The sequence below is a fragment of the Ooceraea biroi genome, chromosome 9, assembly GCF_003672135.1.
Source record: "Ooceraea biroi isolate clonal line C1 chromosome 9, Obir_v5.4, whole genome shotgun sequence".
Classification (NCBI taxonomy): domain Eukaryota; kingdom Metazoa; phylum Arthropoda; class Insecta; order Hymenoptera; family Formicidae; genus Ooceraea; species Ooceraea biroi.
Window position 1 is genome coordinate 10,592,924 of NC_039514.1, and position 22,900 is coordinate 10,615,823.

At 47.1% G+C, this 22,900-nt stretch overlaps 1 protein-coding gene across 2 annotated transcripts in view; it reads right to left on the reverse strand.

The window, feature by feature from the left end:
- The window catches only part of LOC105284714, a 147,251-nt gene extending 128,920 nt beyond the window's left edge, over positions 1 to 18,331 (reverse strand). The window contains exon 1 of one of the 2 annotated variants that reach the window (XM_026972397.1): positions 18,210 to 18,331. The gene's annotated coding sequence lies outside the window, so the exon portion shown is untranslated. Of the gene's footprint in view, positions 1 to 14,203; positions 15,607 to 18,209 lie in introns of those variants that run through there. The other variant, XM_026972396.1, reaches the window with a different exon arrangement.
- Positions 18,332 to 22,900: the final 4,569 nt, after the last annotated feature.

Here is a 22,900-nt window from a genome sequence, read left to right on the forward strand (position 1 = left end):
TTAAGAAATAGGAAAATAAAACGAGTAAGTATGCGAAATCAATTTTCACATCCTGTAGAACTTGTTTAAATCATCAAAATATTATTTTAATAAGAGTCGATATATTATATATTCATCCGCGGATTTATGATGTTATAATATTTTCTCACGAACGTTAGTATATGTGTTATTGATATTTTATTATTCAATGTTCCGTTACTTTAGTCTGCACTGTTAATGTAAAATATTCACCGTTAAACGATTCAAACAATTTATCCCGATTTCCCGCATTTGCCTTTATTGACTAAACCGAACGCACGTGTAATAATTTAGTTGTTGAATTTGGATAACCGCTCAATTGTTATATAAACATACATATATATTAATCATCTCGAGAATCTGTAATTAACAAATATTCAAATATTGACTAGCGGTGCATCCGACGATGATTTTTATCGAATGGCGAGAATGACTTTCGCTCAGCGAGCGGACGGTTTCTCCAACGGAACAGAAAAACCCCTTCTCATCCCCGCGGACCGCGCAACACCACCGAAAGTGAGTAATTTCCAGGATTAATTACTACCCGAAGTTTGAGCGCAAGTCCCTTTACTGCATATTAGAAAGGGGGCGGGCAGCAAAAGGGGTGAAAGGTGGCACGAGCTGGCACGAGCGACTCTAAGTGCTTCTTTTTCGAGGGTGGAATGCGGTATTAGCGCTGTTTCGCCGAGGCACCCTTCAATTTGAACCACCTCCGTGTTTAAAGCACGACGGCTTACCGGTGTGGCGGAAGAAGAGGGACCGAGCAGGGGTGGTCTCGCGCGGCTGGTCGCGGCGGAGCGGAAGTGCCAGACCGACGCGGAGAGAGGAAAAATTGTTACAAAACGCAAACAAGCTTGTTGTTCCGATACCGCCTGCATTATGCGTCTCGTTATTGTTAAATTAAGAGGCACGGGAAGGGATAGGTGTTGCACAAAAACCGTTGCACGAAGAAATTGTTTTGCTTCATCAAAACGGCACGCTATTATGTTCTTCGCTCTCGTTAAATTTTCGAGCTTCCCGGACGCAAAATTTCTTATTCATTTTAAAGGGTTCACGTTCTGCTGTGACTGAGCCTTCAGCTAAGGTGAAAAAGTAAAGAGAGAGGGAGAAAGAAGTCTAATCTCGCGGTTAAAATGAGATTCAGAAATTGCACGTTCTTTTTCCCTCTCGAACAACGAACGGCAGAACGTTTCGCTTTCGCAACGACAAAATGCATTCCTACTGCGGGCTTCAAACGGCACGTTATTACGCCTCGAGCTGTATTAAGCAGTATTAAGAATTCGCTTCAGAAAAGGAAAGAAAGATAGAGAGAGAGGGGGGAGGAAGGGAGCTTACAACGGTACCGCGAGAGGAAGTGCACGGATCAGGAGAGATCGCGCAAAATCTGAGAGAATTTGTCGAGGACGTGGAAGAACTCGAAGGCTTAAAAACTCTAAGAATCTCCGACGCGAACTTGCCGTATATACGTAAGGAACTCCGAAAATCTAACGACCTACGAAAGATCTAAGAGAACTCTGAGGGCCTCTTCACGCCGACCGACCACTTGAGGCTTAGGTGTCTATTAAGCACTCAAGTGCCTAACACTTCAATCTCAGCGCGAGCTTGCGGCCTATAAAAGCTTATTAAGGCGGAGCGATAGTCGGTTTAGTTGCGTATAAAGTGCCTTACCCGCGCCTCATCCCCTCATCCTGATTCCTCGATGAATCTTCTCCTTGACAAAGCATTAATGGACTCCGAATTGTAAGCGATGACGAAAAAAAAAAGAAAAAAGTGAAGCAGAACGGAGCCTCTCCGTGGATCCATCTTTTTTAAAACATTTTCAATCCTTTACTGTCATCCGCAAATTTTCCATTCAGTCTGAAATCAATTTCTCCTTGGAAATTTTTTCGCTCACGCGAGCTTTTCCTGCGGGTTTTTTAATATCGGAAATATATACACATATCGGGTGCGTTTATAATTAAGCTCTTTAGAATTCTACCGATCTTTTACTGCATCGTGTTGCAGCCTCCCCCCTTTCCCAGATAATAAAACGAAACAAACTATAATGAAACTGATGTTATAAACTGATATCCGACATTTTAGACATTCTTTCTGTGATATGATATGTAAAAATACGGATGTAATATTGTTATGGAGAGAGCATGTGTGTCTTTTGTTTTGGGTAAATTTTAGGTAAATTTTGAATATTTATAATGCTTGGCATTCTTTTGGCAATTGTATTGTTGAGGAAGTAATTAATACAGCACTCGCTTGATATTAAACAAAAAATAACGTTTCGTTATCATTTTATCTGTCGTAAAGTTTTAATTAACAGAAACTCTTCATTTTCCGCTCTTTATAATTCAGAGACTTATGACGTTGGTACAGTGATTTTTATTCTGCGATCTCAATTCGAATGTTTTATTCTTATATTTTATTTGTTTCAATTCTCTCGGCTTTATTCTTAGTCATATTTTATTCGCTGAAAAAATGGAGACGTCGCCAAGAAAGCTTAGGATGCTCCGACATATGATTTATGTCTAATAAATATAACAGATTTGACGTTATGGCCATCCAAATAATAATTGTCTAAAAATTATGGACGCCTGTGGAATGATAATCGGTATGCAAAGAAGAGACGAACTAATTTGTTGTAGACGCAGTTTTCAACTGCTGAACGAGTTGTCCTTCTACAGGCGCATCTGACAATTTTTTGTACATGAAACTAATGTTTAAATTAATGTAAAACGTCTAAAATGCCTAACCAATGTCTACATTAATATAAAAATAAAATAAAACTTTAATCTTTATCTTTATCTTTATCTTTTCCACCCATTGTAACCAGAAACGAGAAGAGAGCCAATGGGTAACAATTCGCGCGTTCTTCGCCGACTGCGGAATATTATTTCTCGCGACGCCGTGCCGACGACATCGTCGTCGCCCGAAAACGATGCGGCACGCGCAACGCTCTCGCGGAGGCGCGTAAGCAGTTTTCCGAAATACGCTCGTACTTGCCGTCGACGGTAAAACGCTGAGCGAAGATACGCTCGCGCTTTATTATTCGTGTGCTCCGGAACTAAATTCGCGGAACGAGGATTTACTGCGCCGTTTCGTCGCACGACGAGAACGCCGTATAAAAAGTTAGGCGGCGAAACGCGCGCGCGTGCGATGCACCGAGCGTCATGAGCGTATCATCCCTCTCCGGAGAGAATCGCGAGAAACGCCAATTACCGTCACACATTGTGATGAAAATTCTGCGTGCGAACCCCAGGCAAGTCGTGATATATAACTGCAACAGTCGACTAATTATTCGTCGGTATTTCCGATTTCTTAAAACGCAAGGGGCGACTTGGAGAAATGTTCTTTGCGATGTTAGAATAGAATCCTCTGAACTCCTTCAGGAAATATTTTATCCATTACCATACTCGATTTTTTATAATTTAAGGAAATATCTTTTAATTATTTCGAAGACTGGAAAAATAGAGCTATTCCGGTGTTAATCCTCAAGTCCCGTCAGACATGCAAATGAGAACCGGTAAGAGCAGAAGCGGGTCGAGTCGGACGATCTCGAGGGAAAACCGACAAACCGGGATCCTTTCAATTCGCGGTGTAAATCAGCACGGATCCTTCCCGCGTTCGATCACCGTGAGAAATGTCGCTCTGGCAGTGTTAAAAAAGGAAAGGTAAAAAAGCGAGAGAGAGAAAGAGAAAAAGAGAGAGAGAGAAAAGGAGGGAAAGGAAGAGAAAAAGAAGAACAGGAAGGGACTCGAATCGGAGACTTCCGGCACGCGTCGGTCACAGCGACATTGTTGGCGAATGATCGACGATCGCGGGCGGATAGAGGGAACGTAAGAAAGAATGGACTGTGAATTTTTTCGCGTCGCACGGTCGCTGACAAATGATGCGCGAATCTGCGAAACGCGACGCGATGGTGTCGCGACGCCATGCGTCATCGGCCGAGCAACAAGGTGCGCACGGGGGTGCGCCACCCCTTCTCGCCATCCCCCTCACTCCCCCGCCGGGATATGCTTTATAGCGCGATTTATCATATTCCGCGCGCAGAAACCACCGGTTTCCCTCCCTCACAACGATTTCGTGACGCGGAATTCACTCCGGTCCCTCCCGTACTCTCCTTCATCCCGACAGTTCCGCCGACGCGAAAGAGAGTCTCTGGGAAGCAACGAACTCTCTTCAAGTTGGAACTGTTAGTAGCGAGCTGTCATTGCGAGGAATCTCGACATTTCGAGAAATCTTACCAAAATTTACCCGAGTCTTCTTTTATCTGCAGATTCTTGCGTCAATATGAAATCAAATTGGAGAGATATTTTGATATCATCCAAGTCATGGAGCGATTAAAGATCAATATTTCGGCATCAATGTTCAATTTGTATATGATTAATTCATACAATTAGAATTTTAGAAGTGAATTTTTCAGCAGATTTTTCCGAGCGTCCATGACACACGGAGTGTGATCACGGAGAGTCATCTTTTACATTTCCATGTGAAATATCCGGCGCTCGAGAACCAGAAAGACACTATTAACAATTCACAATTAACCGAGGACTTTTATCGAAAGCGTTACCGTTTATTCAACCGTTTCTCCCTCATGGCGTCACGATATAATATCGCGTGGAACGATGGAGCCGACCTTTTTTTTCTTCTTTTTTTTCAACACTTCACCATTCTCGTCCGCGAAGAGCCTCGGGCCCCGAATTATCTTTATTCTTTCTCTCTCCCTCGCTCTCTCTTTCTCTCGCTCTTTCCGTCTCCGTCTCTCTTCAGCGACGGCGGAGTCAGAATTTGGGTTTTGTCGTCGTCAGCCCTCAGTGCGAGCCAGCGAGGAAGCGTATTTGCATAGTTATCTCGGGCGCGCAGAATCTGCGAGCGTGGGCGAGAGAGCGAGCGGTCTCTCTGTGTTTTCGCAGGGCGATGATAATTTTTCCTCCCCGCGCCATTCACACGCGCGCGTGTATATGCGCTGGTACCGCGTTGTACTTTCGGCGCGTTCGATACCGCCGTGGTATCCGGTCTCGTTCCACCGCTTAATCGCTCGCCTAGCGCCTTTTCCCGCTCACGAGAACGATATTTCTTTCTCTGTCGCTCTCGCCAAATGTTATCCTCGCGAAGCTGAAAAATGCGTGCACGCAGTCAAACACGTCGCACCTCGCGATCGAAATTGCTTGGAGCCCTGCTTCTGGAGCTCGCCTGAAATGCTGGTGAAATGTCGAGAAACGAGTATCGTAAAATGTATCGTGTCGTCTCGTACGGATGTATTAAAATTTCGTCCCGGCCGTATCGCGCGCCGAGGCGGATTCCGAATCCCATGGAAGCGCCGGATTCCGCGAGGAGATCCAGATATAGGATTCCGTATCCTAGATTGCCCCCGAAAACTCCGCGGAGCCTGGGATCTTAAAGCCTGGACCGCACGGTGCCGCATAAATTTGCATCACCGGATACGCGGAACATTCGCGACGGATAGGAGTCTAAATCCCCCTGCGATCCGCGAGCACCGCCTAGAGATCCCCGGGTCCCAATGAAAGCCCAAAGAATCCGACGTTGTCTGCCGGTGATATCGGAACGCCGGTCGATCCGCCGAAAGACGGACGGACGGAGGAAAGGAGCGAAGGCGAATCGAGAAAGGAAACAATAGAAATCACGCATCACGCGATTTCGTGACGGTGCATGCACCGAGCGCGGCAGCCACTTTAAATGCAGATGCACCGCGCGCGCCGCGCTCAAACGTCCTTCTTCTCCTCCTTTGCTTCCTCCTTTTGCTCTTTCTCCCTTACGTGCACTCTCCCTTACTTCTCGAAACCACCCTGCGTAAACCATCCCGTCGGTGATCGCCCCGCACTTTATGGTTCCCCGATGCCCCTCGTCTAAGTACCAATAACTGTCCGACCGTGTCTCCGCGCCGTCGAAAGCTTTCCACTCGCGCGCACGCACACGCGTGCATCCGCGCGCGATGTGTTATGAAACTACACCGTGTGTCGTGATCGATATATATACTCTATCGGTTCATCATCACCTCTCCCATCTCGTAATCTCCCGATCTTCTTGTCTGCTCGAATTTTCTCACCCCCGCACGTTCCCACGCCATCTCCCGCTCTTTTGCCGCTGCAATTATAATCCTCGTGGTTTCCGGGCGTTCTCACCCCCGTCTCTGTTCTCCAAAACGTTTCCCTTATCTCTCCCCGGTGTTTCACGTACCACTTCATATAACATTCCAATTTCGCGCTCGTTTCTTCCCACCCGCGAAATTTGCGGTCCCCCGCGTACGCGTCCGCTCCCTCTCACCCCTTTCGCCCCGGTGGTTTCCCAGGAGTTTCCAAGTTCCCTTGGCGTCTTTCGAGCCACTTTTCGGATTAGTCAATTTTCCAAACTGAAATTTCCCGAAAGTCCAAAAGGATCGTCCCCGCTCCCGCCTACACATCCAATGTTTCTCATTTTCTCTCGCGCGACCCTTAAAATTCTTTTGATCTTCTCGGTTTTCCGTGTCGTTGATGCGCGATCCGTCATCTGCCCAGGAGTATCCAGCGCCAGAGGGAAGGCGAGAGGGAAATTTCCACGGGAGTTGGCAATTATTTAACTCCGTCGGAATACTCGATCACGCCGACAAGAACCGAGAAACAGCCCCTTCATCCCCCGGCGATGTAAATGCGAGACGGGACGCGGCCGACGTTGCACTTTTTGCAGTCCGTTGCAACCGCACCGGCGGCGAATGACAGCTTTTAAGCTTCCACCGATTTCCCCGGCTGTCGTCGACGAGATTCGATTCCACCTACGGAACAAGTCCGAGGTCGACGTGGCTCTTCATTAAAAAGACAGAAGTCTGCTATCGGGAAAGCTCGACACGGTCGACTCTTGCCGACGAAAAAGGGAAACCTGCTAATTTCGAACAATTGGACACCATCGGGCGAAAAAATTGCACGTGCGAAAGACTAAAAATAAGGGGACTGAAACAGACAGAGTTTAATTTTGCAGAGGTATACGAATGGATTTGGTCGCAAATCCTGTGTTACTACTTAATTTTACACTCATAAACGCAAAAATAATCATCGAGTGCTCCAAGCGACTTGGCTCGATAAATATAAATCGGACGGAGACGCAATCGAATAAACTGAAGTCGAAAGGACAGACGGCGGTGTTAATGCTTTACATTATACATGGAATAGACTAAAATGGAGATTTTGCAAACTCCACACGAGGTCTCGTTTACTTTTTTTAATTTTTAGAGAGAAAAAAGTTCGATCGCGCGCACTCCATTCCTCTCTCGTGCGCGCGGCTCCCTTATTTCTAAGCTGCTGTTAATAATTAAATATAGGATTAAAAAAGTTGGCAGGTTCTTCCGCGGATGTTCCGTAGGAGGTTCATGCATTTCTGACAGATCTCTGATCACGTGATAACGCTACTCTTCCGCATCCCCAAGCGCGAGGAATCGGCCACGCTAATAAAGCGCATCGTCCGTCCGCAACGCGGCTTTGTTCTTCCTCCACGGAGTGCCGCAAAGAGCGCGGCGAGAGGGATGTGATGAGGTGGGGATGAGGGCGAGGGGACGAAGAAGTTGAAGAAGTGGAAGAAAGTCCACGAGGGATAGTGAGGAAAAAACGAGGAGCGCGAGAGGGAGCGGTTTATGTCTGACATGGTAATTTTTATTTCCCGGGGCAAAAAGGCGCGCTTTCATGCGGTCGGAGCTTTCATCCCATTCTCGGATGATAAAAGAACAGAAAGGGAGAGCGAAGAGCGCGCGGGGGAGAGAAAGAGACACGCAGAAAAGGAGAGCGAGAGAGGAGGGAAGAGACGAAGGCATGCAAAAACGTTAAAATTATGGACCCGGTTTTCCAAGGAGCCGTACACACGTGGAAATGCAAACAATAGGGACACTCCCGTCCTTACGTCGGGGTGCCGACTTGCACGCCGGATCGCAGCACCGCGCGCGCGTGTAGCTTTTATTAATATTTAGTGAAAAATGTCCCTATTGTGTGTTAGATACAGAGATACGGGACTACGGGACTTTAGGAATTACGAAGTTCGCCGTTCTACTATGCATGTACATAGACCTCGTAATTATATTACAGTACATCGTTAAATAATACGTCTGAAAAATAATGAGATTGATATTATAGCAATTCAAACATTAATTAGATGTCTAAAAATTGGACGGGATATTTATGGAGGATGACAACCCCCGTTTCCGGGATGTAAAGAGCGATAAACTATTTTATTGCCATTTTATATAGGTCTTCCATACAATTTTTACAGGCACAAGTAATCATGTTTTAATTGGTACAATGTTGATCCCATTATTTTTCGGATATACTGTGCAATATTATTTCTATTCTTTTTTAGACATGTATACGTATTCAGTTGTTGCATAAGACATTTAAGAACCACAATATTTGATAGTTTGAAAGTTTGACAGCCTTCGAACATTTGACACTCTCTGGATTTTTAGTGAGAATATATCAAACTTTGAGGTCACTGAATCCGTGACTCTGACACTGTCGGGATCCCGGGGAGCTTACTTACTCTTAAATATTTAACTTCGTTCAGAGTCGCGTCTGTCACGAACTGTGAAATCGAGAGCGTCTAGATTTTCCGAAAAAGAGAAAAAAAAGTAAAAGAGAAACCTGAGATTTTTCGATCAATAAATTATATCGATCCGTGAGCCCTTGAGGGTGCATAGTTGAGTCTTACAAAGTTCGACATTCTATCGATGCACCCTCCCTTAAATTTTTAAGCTCTCAGATTCGCCCGAACACTCGCAGCTGCAAGCGAACCTGTTCGCGATATACCCAGCACGTAAAAGCAAAATGGATAAAGGGCACTCTTCGGTGGCGATTTACTCGGAAATAACTCCATGTTATGCTGCTGTAAATCCTTAAATACCTGAAGCTTCGGATCGTCTCATCGTGCGTCTTTGCAATCGCTCGAACTTTCGTGGGCCAGAATCGCGCAAACCTTAAATCTTTCGGATCCTTTTTGAGCAGCAATCGAACTCGCGCTGGCAGCTCTATGCGGACGTATTTTTGCGACGCGTTTTGGCACGTAAACGCGAGAAGGGGACGAGGGGAAACGGCTTTTGTGGCGACTCGCTCGCGGATAAATCCGCGCGCCACATCTTTCACGCACAGCTTGCGAGCGGAATTGTCGGTGCCTCGGCGCGCGACTGCAAAAAGCGATACGTTTGGATCGAGATGATCCATTGTATCGCGCCCGGCGCGTAAATTTCATTTTACAACGGATAACGAATTTTCATTGTCGCCATTTCGCTTTTCAACCCCTTCTCGCCAGGTGCGTGTATCAGCCGGCGTCCGGAACCGACGCCTTTATGCTCGCCTAAATAATATAAATCGTCCCCAATCATTCCCCAAAAATTACGTTAAACAATAAACCAGCGCGTAAATACGGCACGTTAATTAACGCGCGCGCTTAATCTCCTTTGCGCGACGTCCACCATCGCGTATCACATCACGCGTTATAAATTTTTAATCGCATAATGTGTTTCTTTTTAATCACATGATACAATCGATGCGCGAAAGTCGGGGCTTATTTCTCTCGAAAATGCGTCCGTGATACTAAAACTCGTAACGAAATCGCATTTTCAATCTAATGACGGAGATGCTGATAATTAATTAACATAATAATAATGTATATTACTCTTGTTTCGCCGCGTGCTGCGCTTCGCTCATGGCATTATCTCGCGCTTTTTGAACGTTTCCCCATGCCATGCTTCAGTGCTTCGCAGGTGTTTCCGCTTCATGTCGCAATACCCTCGCGCGATGTTCTCACTTCATCTTATTCCCAAGTTCGCTCTATTTTCACGTCGCTGTACTTTACTTCGTATTGCTTCGTCTAATTTTCTTCGCGTTACACCGCCGCTTACTCCGCTCGGCGTCGTTCCGTTTTGTCCGCCGCGTTTCGTCCTCGCCCTGCTATAATCTGCCCTGCCCTCGCGTTTACCCTCCACGTTTCTCCCTCTCTTTAATCCAGTTTATTTTGCTGCGCTCCGATTCTCCGTCCGCTTTTCCCGCGATTTATTTTACTTTACTTCGCTCTAATTTTATGCCGCTGCATTCCTCTGCGCTTTACATCGCCCGGTACCTCGTCGTCGTTTCTCCTCTTCCCTTCGGTCCTCTTCGGTTTTCTTGCATTATTTCGCTTCGCTTCACTATCCTTTGCGCTAATGTGCGCCCCGTCTTCCACATTCCCTTTGGTCCAGTTCCACCCTACGGTTTTCCCCGTCTTTCCTCGACGCACGTCGCGCCTCCGCATCTTCCGCGCTCCGCTCCGCTCGCTTCGCGCCATTCTGCCACCCCTTGTTCCGCCTCGTTCTGTCTTCTGCGTGAACCCGGAGGCTTTGGAGAAATCCGAGCCGGATTGACGGCGCCACGTAATTTACTCGCCGTACGGGAACAGTAACGGCGCCCGGTCCCCTCCTTCTGATTTTACGCAATGCATTTTAATCGTGGATTTAACGTTCTGCGGCACCGCCGGCTCATCCTACCGAAGATCAACCTCGAAAATCGACCCGGTTCCGCCGTCGCCCAGAGAAGAACAGAGAGAACCTTACGGTGACCCCAGTACAGTGACGCCCATCCTCCACCTCTCTCTCTCTTTCGCTTCCTTTCTCCTTCAATCCTCTCCACTCTATCCTATCTTCTTGTTCTCTTGTTGGGCTCTCGGTTTCTGATGTTCCCGTAATCTCTCCCCGCGATTCGCCTCTATTTTTTCGTGTCTCTGCCCTCTCGGCCCTTCGTTCCGTTCTCATTTCCGTTCTGTCTCACTTTCTTCTCGTCCTCCCTGCTTTGCTTCTGAATTTCACTTCCCATTTTTCTCCGCACGCCTGCGCGACATATTTCCCCTAAAGCGCCCGAGAATTCTTCCGCGTTCGCTGTTCCGTTCTCCAATCTCTCGCGAATAGTCCCCCGAGATCCCGCCGTCGATTCTCGCTCATCTCTCTCTTTCGATGTACATACTACTACCCCTTACGTTCCGCGCGACACACTTCTCCGTCGCGAACAAGCGACGCGATTTTCATCCCTCCGTAATTCAAGACGCATCACGCGCAAAGGGCTCGCTCTCGCGCCACCCTTCGCTCTCGTCTTTCTTCTTGCGCCACCCCTTGGCTCTCTGCTACCCTCTTGGGTCCCGACCTACCCTCCCAGCCCGGCCAGCGCGCTCGCGCAGCGCGATCTCCATTCGCGCCTCATAATTAAAGTCTGGAGACACCGAGTATTTTCTATTAACATTCCTAGCTAACCCAGCGTGTTCAAAATGACCGCAGCTATTGCGGAATGTTGCGCAGCCGACCGGCTGCGCCCGGGATGCACTTCTGCGCAGCTGGAATGCAGCCGGCGGCAGGCAGTCACCAGCTTTTGCCTTGCATTCGGGGTGCTACGGGTTACAGCATTTTGTCTGATCCCTCCTTACCCCCCCCCCCTGGGGTAGAAATCCCACCCCAGTAGAAATTTGTCGTTTCGCTTTATATTTAATATTCACACGCCGACGTTACGCGTGCGTGCGTGCGTGTGTGCGAGCATGCCTTGGATGTTCCAGCCCGGAGATGCGGTATGCGTGTTTCTTGGGGGTAGTTATTTGCCCGCGAGCAACATGTACATCGCATAATTTCACGTGGACCGTGCGAGGTTTCGTTCGCGTGAAATAATTCGCGCGCGATTTAAAGTTATGCGCAGAACGCGCAGCATTAACTAACGCAGCGCGATAATCGCAGCATCGAGAATCCGCGGGAATCTCCCTGAGAATTCACAACGTTCTGCTAAAATTTAGAACGCGTGATTAAACAATTGTTTGCACAGTAATACGAAACCGTGCATTGTTATTCGGTGGACGCACGTGAAATTTTGTTAAACGCATTTCTGAATACCAGCTCACGTTATCATGAAAAAGAAACATGAGCCGGATCACTCTCATTTCACATTCATCACATTACTCGCGTTCGTTCACATCGTGATTTTTTAAATTATGGCTGTTTCTTAAAAGAAACTTGATTCAGCAGCATCGGATATTTATTAATGGAACAAGTGTGTACAGAATAACGTAAAATTGATCATTCCAGTTTCGCGCGCGTGTTTGCGCCCGTTATTTGATTTGCTTCTTGGCACGGGCGATTATTATTCCTAATTTTCCTGAGAATTTACTGTCTGCGTAAAGCGTAAAGCTTTTGGTTAGCGTCCATCTCGCGATCGATTGTTTATCTTTGGCACATGAAAAATTATTTTTGCGGATGGATATTGCCGGACGAGTGGTTGTTTTGGCGAGCAACTGCTACACTTTGCCAAGCGCTGCGTAAACAATCGCGATTGTTTAGCAGTTTCTCGAGAGAGCTACTCTCATCCTGCAAACACGCTTCTAATAAACCGCACGAATTATTTCCGCCACCTTGACGTAAAACGGCCGCGCAAGGTGAGTTCAAAATAGTCCGATACAGTCCAAAATATTCGTCGACGTCGAGTGTCACATCTCTTTTTAATTTTGGGGATAAATAAGCTCGAAATAACGAGCCGAAAGTTTTAATCATTCATCACCCTGCAGTTTCCTCAACCAAGTTTATCGAAAAGACATCCTCATCCAGAAAAATATCTGTCCAACTAACGAAATCCTGCGCGCTGCGTACACGATCGATTACTCGCGCGAATGACATTTAAAACTGATTGGGAATCACCGATTTCGGAATTTTTTATCCCGATCAGCCGGAGTATTCGATTTTTGCCGGGTAAATCACGCACGGCTGATGCGATCGCGTAACGCGATATTAATTAATAATACCACGGGGGAAAGAGGGCACGTCCGTGGCGAGGAGGTTCCGCTCGATTAGTATACGGGACGCGTGCTAATTTAAATATCATTTGCACGGAGGGCTCAGGAGGAAGGGAAGGAGAGGGAAAGAGAGCCACGACAGTCATTAGCGCGGAAAGAATTTAATTACGATTGTTCGTAATCGGTACACGCCGCCGCCTTGATTTCAGAAGTTAATCCTCGCGCGCCCTTTCTGGGCTCGTCCGAGCGGATGAAGAGGAGTCCTTGCACAGGGGCGACGGCACGTCCCGATAAGGGCAGGAATTGATAACGTATTTTCCGCGCGCTTCTGAAAGCGCGCGGCAGCGAGTGCGCCCGTCGTCGTTGTCGTCATTAACATCGTCGTCGTCGTCGTCGCCGTCTGGTTTACGAGAGCGAACAACAAAGGTAATACGGGAGAGTTTAGCACCGAGTTGGGCGAGCCGCGCCGGGCTTAGCCCGGCTGTGATTTTGCCGAGGGTAAAGCGCGTATAAGCTCTCGCGAGCAATCGCACCGAGCTGATACTCTCCTCGCGCAGCTGTGCGACGCGAAAGAGAATTAAGTTGCGAAGTTCACCCAGCGGTAATCTAATTCGTCGGCTCGGAACAAGCGGGAATGCGACGCGGTGTATATTCGAGGATATAACGTAGCACGTGTAATAAATTACGCGATTAAAATGCGCGAATCCGTGAACGCGCGGATTTCGGATCCGGCGCGTTTAAATTTGCGGACCCGCGCGAATCGACGAGCGGGCGGTATTCGGAATTCTTCCTGAATTCTCTCGCGTTTTCTCTCCTCGCCTTTCTCGTTGACGTTGGCGTTTCCCCGCTTTGAGACTGCTCGGCATCGTAATTTTTCGACCGGCTAAATATCCAGCTAGTATTCGACGGTTCTTCGTTATTTGGATATTTATTTTATCAGTTTCGTGTACCCGCGGAGCATTTGCACATCTGCGGATATATTTGAATATTTATGTTATTACTATGTAAAACTATGTCGCGCGAAACGAATGACAACGCGAGTGTACGGAGGTGCAGGGTACATTCGAGGATGTAACACGGATCGCGTAATAAATTACGCGATAAAAGTTCACGAATCTGTAAATGCGTTTGGATTTTACGCGTTTAAACAGGAGTTGGATTAATCGAAGCATTGCTCAATACATTTTTTTAAACATTTTTGCATGCTTAAATTTCGAGATATTTCTTATACTTCTTATGTTCAAATACTCCAGAATGGTCGAGCTAATTGCTCATTCGTATTTTTAATAAATTATGCCGGACCTTTCGCGGAGCTCTGATTCTGCCCCTTCAAACATATGGAGCATGTACAATAATACTCAGTGCTTGACATTTGACATTTGCATATTTCAGAATACAAATCTAATTAAGGATTCTCAGTACTCACCGAAAATACGAAGCGGAGAGAAAAGAAGGAAGAAAGAGAGAGAGCGAATCTGTCAGATATCAAAATAGATCCATCTACTTCATCCCCCCGAGACGTCGAGAGGTGAATTCGTCGATTCCTCAAAAATATCAGGCCGCAGATCGATCAACTTCAGGTTCTTATATTGGTCTTCGATAATTCCACTTGTGTCGCTCTTGCTGCATTCAGGATCTATTCAAACAGGACTTGTCGGAGTCATGACGGGCCGGGATGAAGCTGGAAGCCCTTTAAATGTCAAGCCTCTTCACTTTGGGATTCCCGTAGCGCGAAGCGAAAATATCCTTCGGCGGAGATTCATACAGAGATCCTAAAGAAACACTCGTCAGGACTGAGAGAACTCACGATGGAGATTCAGCCAGAAGAGTCCTTCCAGAAGAGTGGAGACGGGTCGACGGATTGCGCGCGATCCACCTCGTTAATTCGTTATTCGGCGTCACTTTTTCGTTGATTCCATTTTGATCGAGCACGCGACCTTCCCTGCGGATCCTACAAAAATATTGAGGGACGCAGAAGAGGATTCTCCTCAGACACGACGCGCGTTTCGAGATGGATCTCTCAAGAGTCCTGGCACACCTCGGCCACGTGGCTAATAAAAATCCACGGGTACGCGACGCGGAAAAAGTTGCTCGATAAATCTGCGACGCAGTTGAAAGCGTGCTCGTACCGGAATTTCACGGATTCCTCGAAATTCAGACGGATCACCAAAAAATTTTGGATCTTCTTCGGGAGATGCCTGGAGATTCGCGAGAGTCCTTCAGAGAGTTCCCGGTCAACCGTTCAATGAGCGGCGCGAGCACTTTCCGTCACGCACCTTCAAATCGTACCTATTAAAAACCTCGACTTTGCGAACTTCGTCGCCAATTCGAGTGACCGTCTCGCGCGAGCCTGCTTAAAAATCTGCGAGCTCTCTTATAAGTTCCAGCGAACTTGCACGAGATACCTGGGATTCCCCGACACGCGCTCGCAAAGTCCTGGCTTATCTCGCGGACTTCACCGTGGATTCTCAAGGATCCCGGAAGAATCCCACCAGGATTCTCGAGTCTCCTCCTGCAGCCCAAATAATCGAGGATTCCCCCGAACTTCGTCGGGAAACCGGTCGGTCGCCAAGACCGAACGATCGTGCGGATGAACGTTCGCTGCTGCTGGCCAATTGGATCGATCTCGTCGCGTGATTTCACGATCTTCCTCGATCAATGCTTCCTTGATCAAAAATTACGAACAACGATGAGCGTTCCCCAGGACGTCGTCGAATGATGATGATGTCGTCGGCGGTCGTTCGATCGCGGAGGCGCAGGCACCGATCGCAGCCACCACGTAAAGTACGAGGACGTCGCGACCCTAGGCAGACGCAAACTGACGCTCGGCAGCCACGTCGCGACGTTGCGCGCCGCGACGTCGGCCGTCCGTACGCCCACGGCGACCTCTCGCACGCGCGAGTCCGCCGCGCATATTCCGGAGTCCGTCACAACGCATGCTGCGCGAGCAGTCGAGCGGAAGGAGAGACGACGCGGAAGAAGCTGCGAAGGATGCACGCAACAGTTGTTCGAGCATCCTTAAATTCGAGGGTACTCCGTGTCCGCGCGTATCCCCACTGCGATTTCCGCGATAAACCGCGCATTCTTCGAGGGGGATGATTCTTTTTCGCGTGCGCGCGCGATGCCTTTCACGTTCAATCTTCCACGTTAAGAGATAAGAACATTGTGTTTTCTTCCCAATTATTTAGAATTCGAAGACTGCAAGCAGTTGCATTGCACGTTTTATGCTAGCTAAAATTAAAAAGCTACGAGAAATAAAAAAACAGCTGCTCAGTATTGTTCAAAATTTAAGCGCCTGTCAGATAGCAACCGGATATACGCGAAGCAGAACTCAACAGTTGCATATCTGCAGGCGCTACCCTTTGATTGATGGACGGGTTGCCAGCCTCCAGGCGCTCCTATATTTTGACAATTGGCGTAATGTAGAATATCCTTCACGAAGATCAAATCCACGCAGATGTAAATCTCAAATATTCGTTCTTTGATTGCGGGTATTCGTTCCTGAAAAAATTAAGACGCCGCAAAGCTTAAGCAGCAGCGCTTGATCCGAGCCAATTTGTTAAGTGCAGTTGCGCACCGCGCTAATCACATATAACGCTAAATTGCTGCAACAATCTGCTAATACATCTGCGCACGCGATGGCTGCGCGCGGGGCCGATCCTGACGCGGTATATCGCGTCACGTGAGTCACGGCGGATCACTGTAGGCGATCCGGCAAAGTTCCGTGTCCGGTCTGACAGCGACGGCTTTGAACGTGCGAGCGCGCGCGTGTGTACACGCGGTAGGTTTCACGTACGGCAGGCAACGGGAAACGTCGACGGGCAAGCGAAACTCACGCCGTGAGGCATCAGAACGGAATTCCCAACGGGAACATAAAGCCGTGGACGCCCCTTTTCCGGCGGCGTCTCGACGGCTCGCCGACGCCCGCGTATACGTGCCACGTCACGTGGACGACGCGCGAGATCCGGCCGACAACGCGACGGGGACGCGTCGCGACGCGCGCTGCGAGAAACCCCGAGAAAATAGCGAAATAGCCGTCGTCCAGCTGCGAGTGCAGCTCTGAATAGGGTTCGCGTGGGAACGTACAGAGGGCTTTTAAATGGGTTTAAAATAGTTCTGAAATAGAAACAGCGAAGGGGATGAAAAGAAGTGGCGAGCGACACGCGTGTAAGAATGCGAGCCTGCTCACGAGTTTGAGCGCAGCTCTTAAAGAGTTTGGTTCCACTTAATTCCACGAAAGTAAATCACTTCTCATCTTGTCACACAGATGAAAAAGATATTTTATTCGCGTTCGTGCGCCAGATGATGAGCGATTGGTCGCTAGGTGCAAGAGTACTCGTCACCTTTTCATTGGGATCAAGTTTTGAATGGCTCCCGTACACGTATGAAAAGACGCGTTATCAAGTCGATTTTGCGATCATCAAATAAACCTTGAAGGCAACTATCTGGGAACATCATGAATGTTACGTAGAATTATGTGCGCTTTTCTTCAACTTGACCTTTCAGCCAAGTTCCAGGAACATCCATCTGACAACTGTGTTTAATTAAGGGGCTCGAGCGTAAAATCAGGTAACTGACATTTGCATAAATGTCAGTTCCTCGAGTTTACCGGGGTTTTACCTCCGAACCCCTCAATTAGTTGCTCACTAATGGTTCTCGTCATCTTCGAGGTAGTTTCCCCTATGTAGCAATACACTTAATGAGTTGGTGTTTCCGCCGCTCGAGACAAGTTTCTCGTGTGCCGCATTTTTTCACCAACTTTTCTCAACGCGGCCGTTTATATTTCTTTAAACGTTCGGCATTGTTCGGAAACCCACGTGTCTTCAAAAGCGCTCTTTAATCTCCCAGCATGATCATACGTGATGAAAACATGCTGGAGGTTTATGAGTTAGCGGGATTTTCTTGACGATTTTTAACAGAAGATTCTCTGACGAGGGTCGTACCCGGAGGTAATATATAATGATTCCTAACATTTAGGGTGAAGGCTGAGACTTTTAAATTCATATTTGAATCCCCCTTGGGTTCATACGGTGCGCCAGTATCGATTTTACGATCGCGACTACGCGAAGGGAAACAAAGAAAGTAACGAAGGTGATGTCGTTGGCTGAACATTGGGGTGGTGTGTACGGGGGTGTGGGGCAAGAGAAGGATAAAGAAATTGGTGTACTGGGGAACGAGCGTCCGAGGTAAGGCGCTCCGCAACCGTAGCCCGTAACTTTGGCCTATCAGGAACATCTGCGAGGAAACTGCGCGCGCGGAACGAGCCCGAGTTACCTGCAATTGACAAATTTCCGATGGCCACTTCGTGGCTGTCGCCTTCGCGGCAATTAGTCGCGATGGACTTTGGAAACACTCGGCGTGTGACGTCGATCATGACTAATTGCTGGGAACAGGGAACAAGATGCGCTTGATAAGTCTCTCTTCTGACTTACCGTAAGTCATCCTCTTCGCCCTGTAGGTTTTCGCCACTTCTCGAAGCTGTCCGAATTGTCGAGATTGTGAAGCGCGTTGTTCTTCCTTCTTCGATGTTCTAGCTGGACCGGATTTTTCCAGAGTCGACTTTTCAGATGTGTAAGAATGCACTCTCTCGACACTTTAACGCATAAAACGCACTTTATTCAGAATAATAATACAAATAGCAAACATAATATAATAAACACTAACTCGATTTGTAGCTATTTGACATAAAGCTTATACTAGCTCAAGCAGTAAAATCAGTAAAATCAATCGTATAAAAATTATTTATTGTACTTAAAATATGTCACTGTGGCATTTATACAGCAATTAGCGCAGTTAATATATATATGGACAAACGTCTGTGTATGTAGAAAGAATTGAATAAAGTAAAAACAGAAGTTCGATATCGCAAAAATTCCGTAATTTGATTCCGTCCTTCGATTCCATAATTTGCACTCGGCACTAAATTTTACAAAGATCATTCACTAAGAAAAGCGAAGTCGCGATCGAAACTCGACGAACTTTTCGAGGGCGGAGCAAACTTGGAAAGGAGCTCGTGATGCGTATTGAAAAAGTAGATCATTGATGACTGATTAAAAGTAAAGACTCAAGTACTAATAAGAAAATTGTAGAAAAACGTCAACATCAGCTGGTTGCTTTCGAAAAACGTTCTACAGAGGTGTGTCAACATATATGAGCGCGGGCAAAATAAACACACCAAACACACGACCGTCGATGGAAAACTAGCGATTTAACGGGCTGACCGCAGTAACGATGGTTTAAATTGAAATTTGAAAATACCGCAAACTAATCCATAACTTAAAAAAGATCGTGAACACATGCGAACATGTTTTTGCTATTTAATATTTGAATCGAATATTATTAAATATTTTATTTTTTCGACTGTATATTGTATAAAAATTAATTTCGAAGTTTTTTGTCCGGAAATAATCGGATTCAATATTCCTCGAACACGTAAGATTATTCGCAAGAATTGATAGATTTCAAAATCTTTCCGATTCCGAGGTACACGTTTTCATCATAAAGAATACTCCGAGCATTTTAATGGAAACGAACGCTCGTTTTTTCATTAACGCCGTAAGATGCATCGCATTAATATCGATCAGCTTTCTCGAAAGGGACCACGTCACATCAATATCAATTAACGCGATAAGTAATAGAAGATCGCGTGCTGCGCCAGTCATTTGCTCATCCTGCCGATATCCTCGCTCGGGTTAGCCTCCTGCTGCGATCATCAAGCCCTATTGGTCGTAAAGCGAATGATCGATAACATCCGCGCTACGCGTATATTAGTACGAATTGGTGGTAACCAATGAAAAAAAAAGTACGTTCAATCAAGACGATGAAATTGCAACGTGTATCTCTCGTCTTAAATAGAGATGCACGTAAAAATTTATTCACTGCACTTAACGATCAGGAGAACAAACAAGATGAAAAAAGAATGGCGCGCTCCGTCAAAGTCAAAGTATCAACCCTCCGGATGCGGTTGCAGAGAGTGCATATTAGTGCATTTTCGGAAACAACGATGTCGGAAGAAGGCCGAGAAGGGCAGCAGAATGGCGAAGGGGTGAGGGGCCGCCGGCCATTTATCAAAAACACGTAACACCTATGCAAGAAAAATCGACGATGTTTTAGTCGGCGTGCTTATGACGCGGGAGATGGATGTACGAACCGAAACCTTGTACATTCTAAGGGGCGGCAAGAACATTATGTATTATACGCTCCTACACCGCGCTTCCCTCACCGCTCGCCTTCGCACCCTTCTTCGCGAGGCCAAACCCACCCTCCGTCGTGACGGCAGGGCGGCGCGCACCCACCGCCGACCGCCGCTTCTTTAGCACGAATTCTTCGGAAAGAAACGCGTAACTTCATGCAAGATACAAAAAAGGGATGTAACGTCAGAATGTGAGGGGGACTGAGGATGTCTATACAGCAGAAGCAGAAGCAGGAGCGAGTGATCCAAATATCCGAAAGGTACACAGACATTTATACGCTGAAAAATTCAAGAGACTAAAAAATCCAAGATTTGGAAAACATCAAGAATATTACAAAAAACTGCATCTTGAATATTTATGAAGAGATTCTTCTGATGTTCGAGAATTTGAAAACTATTGATGACCGGAGGAATAGCTAGGTCATAATCGATAAGATTCAGGAGTATTTAAAACTCGGAAAGTGCACGGTGCAAGCAGTCAATGATGCATGGGATCAATAGCTCGTGTGATAGTGTACATGAGATGGTCTATAAAGTTCGGCGATAATTAGCTTTTAGCTTCGTCGTTGACCCGGCTTGTCCTTCCGGACTGACATTTGAGGAAAATTACTGGCGGCCGATAATTTAATTTAATGCTCGATAGCCAATATTAAAATACGGAAAATTTGCATACTACTGAAGTAACGTCAAGAGAACGATATATTTAATAATATCAAGCATCACATATATATTTTCGCGTTTCAAGTAGCTAACATTTAATATCGTTTTTAATAGGCACACTCGCGTCGATAGTCGACAAGTAATCAAAAGAAACTCTGCAAAGAGCGGATGCGCGCCGGTCTGACACGGACTGAATCGAATACAGCGGATACGCATAATAAAATGCGGCCACGTACTGATGGATCGCAATACCGGCGCATTAGTAGCCGGGCAGTAAAGCTTAATGTTGATTGCGCTCCGAATTTCGGGCCGGCCCGTAAAAATTCTGATTAACCCGCGAGACGTGACGGCATGTACCACACCCCGTGTGAGTGCACCGACACGATATAAAAAGAGGAACGGAAAAAAAGAAGAAAAATGGGGTAGACGAGACAGCTTCGTAGCGAAACACGAAGGAGGCCAACAGGAGATATGCGGTATCGCTTAAAAAAGTGATGTCGTTAACTTTATATGCGCAAGATGCGGTTTCACGTGCAGTAAAACGATTCGCTGGCGAGACTTCGGTGAGGTCTGATGATCTCAGTTCATTGAAGGAATAACGTTTTCATTCGAAAACGCGATTACTCGCTACTAAGAAGTTGACTGTGAAAATTAGTCGGGGAACCACGCTCGATAGGAGAGATACGATTGACCTGGAACGGATCTCTGATCACGGAGGCACTTGCTGCGTGTACTGAGGCTTTATCAATATGTTGAAGTATCAGCGATGAGAACTCGCGAATCTTACGACAAATCAGTGACGGTCGTAGTTGGAAATCATGAAGCAGGTCGGATACGAACGCAGGGGGAAAAACCGGCGGCCCGACCCGGAGCTGGACCGCCATCCAGCATCCCGACATCTCGTGAGATCAGAACTTAAGGCAATTGCGCCTCGGCGCACTGATACAACAAAGGGCACCGTCTAACGCGGTTATACCTCGTAAGCGAAACTCTATTGCTATATCCCATCCTATATTGGCCGCCTCAGAGAACCCACCTTCATCCATCCTCCGCTTCCCACCTCCTCTACTCCCCCCTGACCCTCCAACGTCCAACCTCCTTCAACCCTTATCGGTCTATTACTTCCTCTCTCTTTCCGCCGCTCCGTCTCTATCAATACCGACCTAATCTACTTTGCCGGCAAATAGTGTTCGCCTTCCCCAGACAATGTAACCCCCTGGAAACCACCCTCGCTCTCTCCTCTCTCTTGCCGTCGTCGCGCTTGATCTGCTCGCTACAAATACGCCCCTCTTTCGTCCACCCCGTGATTCATCCGCGAGCGCGGAAAACGCGATCATCGCGCGTCCGCGCGAATTAATTTGGATTGTTTAGGGATTGTTTTGGAACGCGAGCAATTTTCCGCGAGCGGGGCAAGTGGGTGGGTACAGGGGGAGCAATCTCAGGCGAGATAGATCGAAGTAGAGTAATGAATTGATCGTTCGCTAGTTCATGACAGTTTCAACGGACGGTTAATTACTGTTCGTTGAATATAGAATCACGGAATTCTTGCTGCACTCCGCAAAATATATCAAGAATACATAATTCCCGAGTCACCTGGATTGAAATACTACTCCAATAATAGCGCGAGACAGAAATTAGAGCCTTCATCACCATCCCCATCAACTTTTCGCCCGTTCGTCGCTCGAAATTGATTTAACGGAAACATTAAGAGCGGAAAATGGTCTTGCACAATACGGACCGGCAGTCGTAACGCTGCTGGTCCCTGTCGTGAGTGAGTAAACAGAGGCCGACGTTGCACACATTGTTTTACGTGCCATCGGCAATCCGCGGTTGAAACGCGCTCGGGCCTCTGTTCCGCACAGCCGCGCGTCGCATCATAGCAACGCTCGCTCCGCATTGCTTGTAATTTAGTAATGAATACGTACGTACGTACGTAGGTACATACCATGCCACGGTGAAGTGGTGGACCGTCGCTGATATGTAGGCGCGTAACATCTGGCGGCCTATGAAATGCAGGCACGGCCGAGCGAACGGCCTGCAGCTGAACGTTACGACCCACGAGAGTTATGAGCCTCTGACTCAATCTCCGGCCCACGCCCGATATAATTGCGATACTAAAGCCGCTACCGAAACGCAAATGCCGGAAACGCGCCTCGCGCGTTTTCCTCTCCTTTTTTTGCTTTTCGATCAAATCGCAACACGTTCCTAGAGATGGTACGCACGTCGAAGAGGGTTCTCGCTATTTTTTTTTCCGCCTACCGAATGGTGACC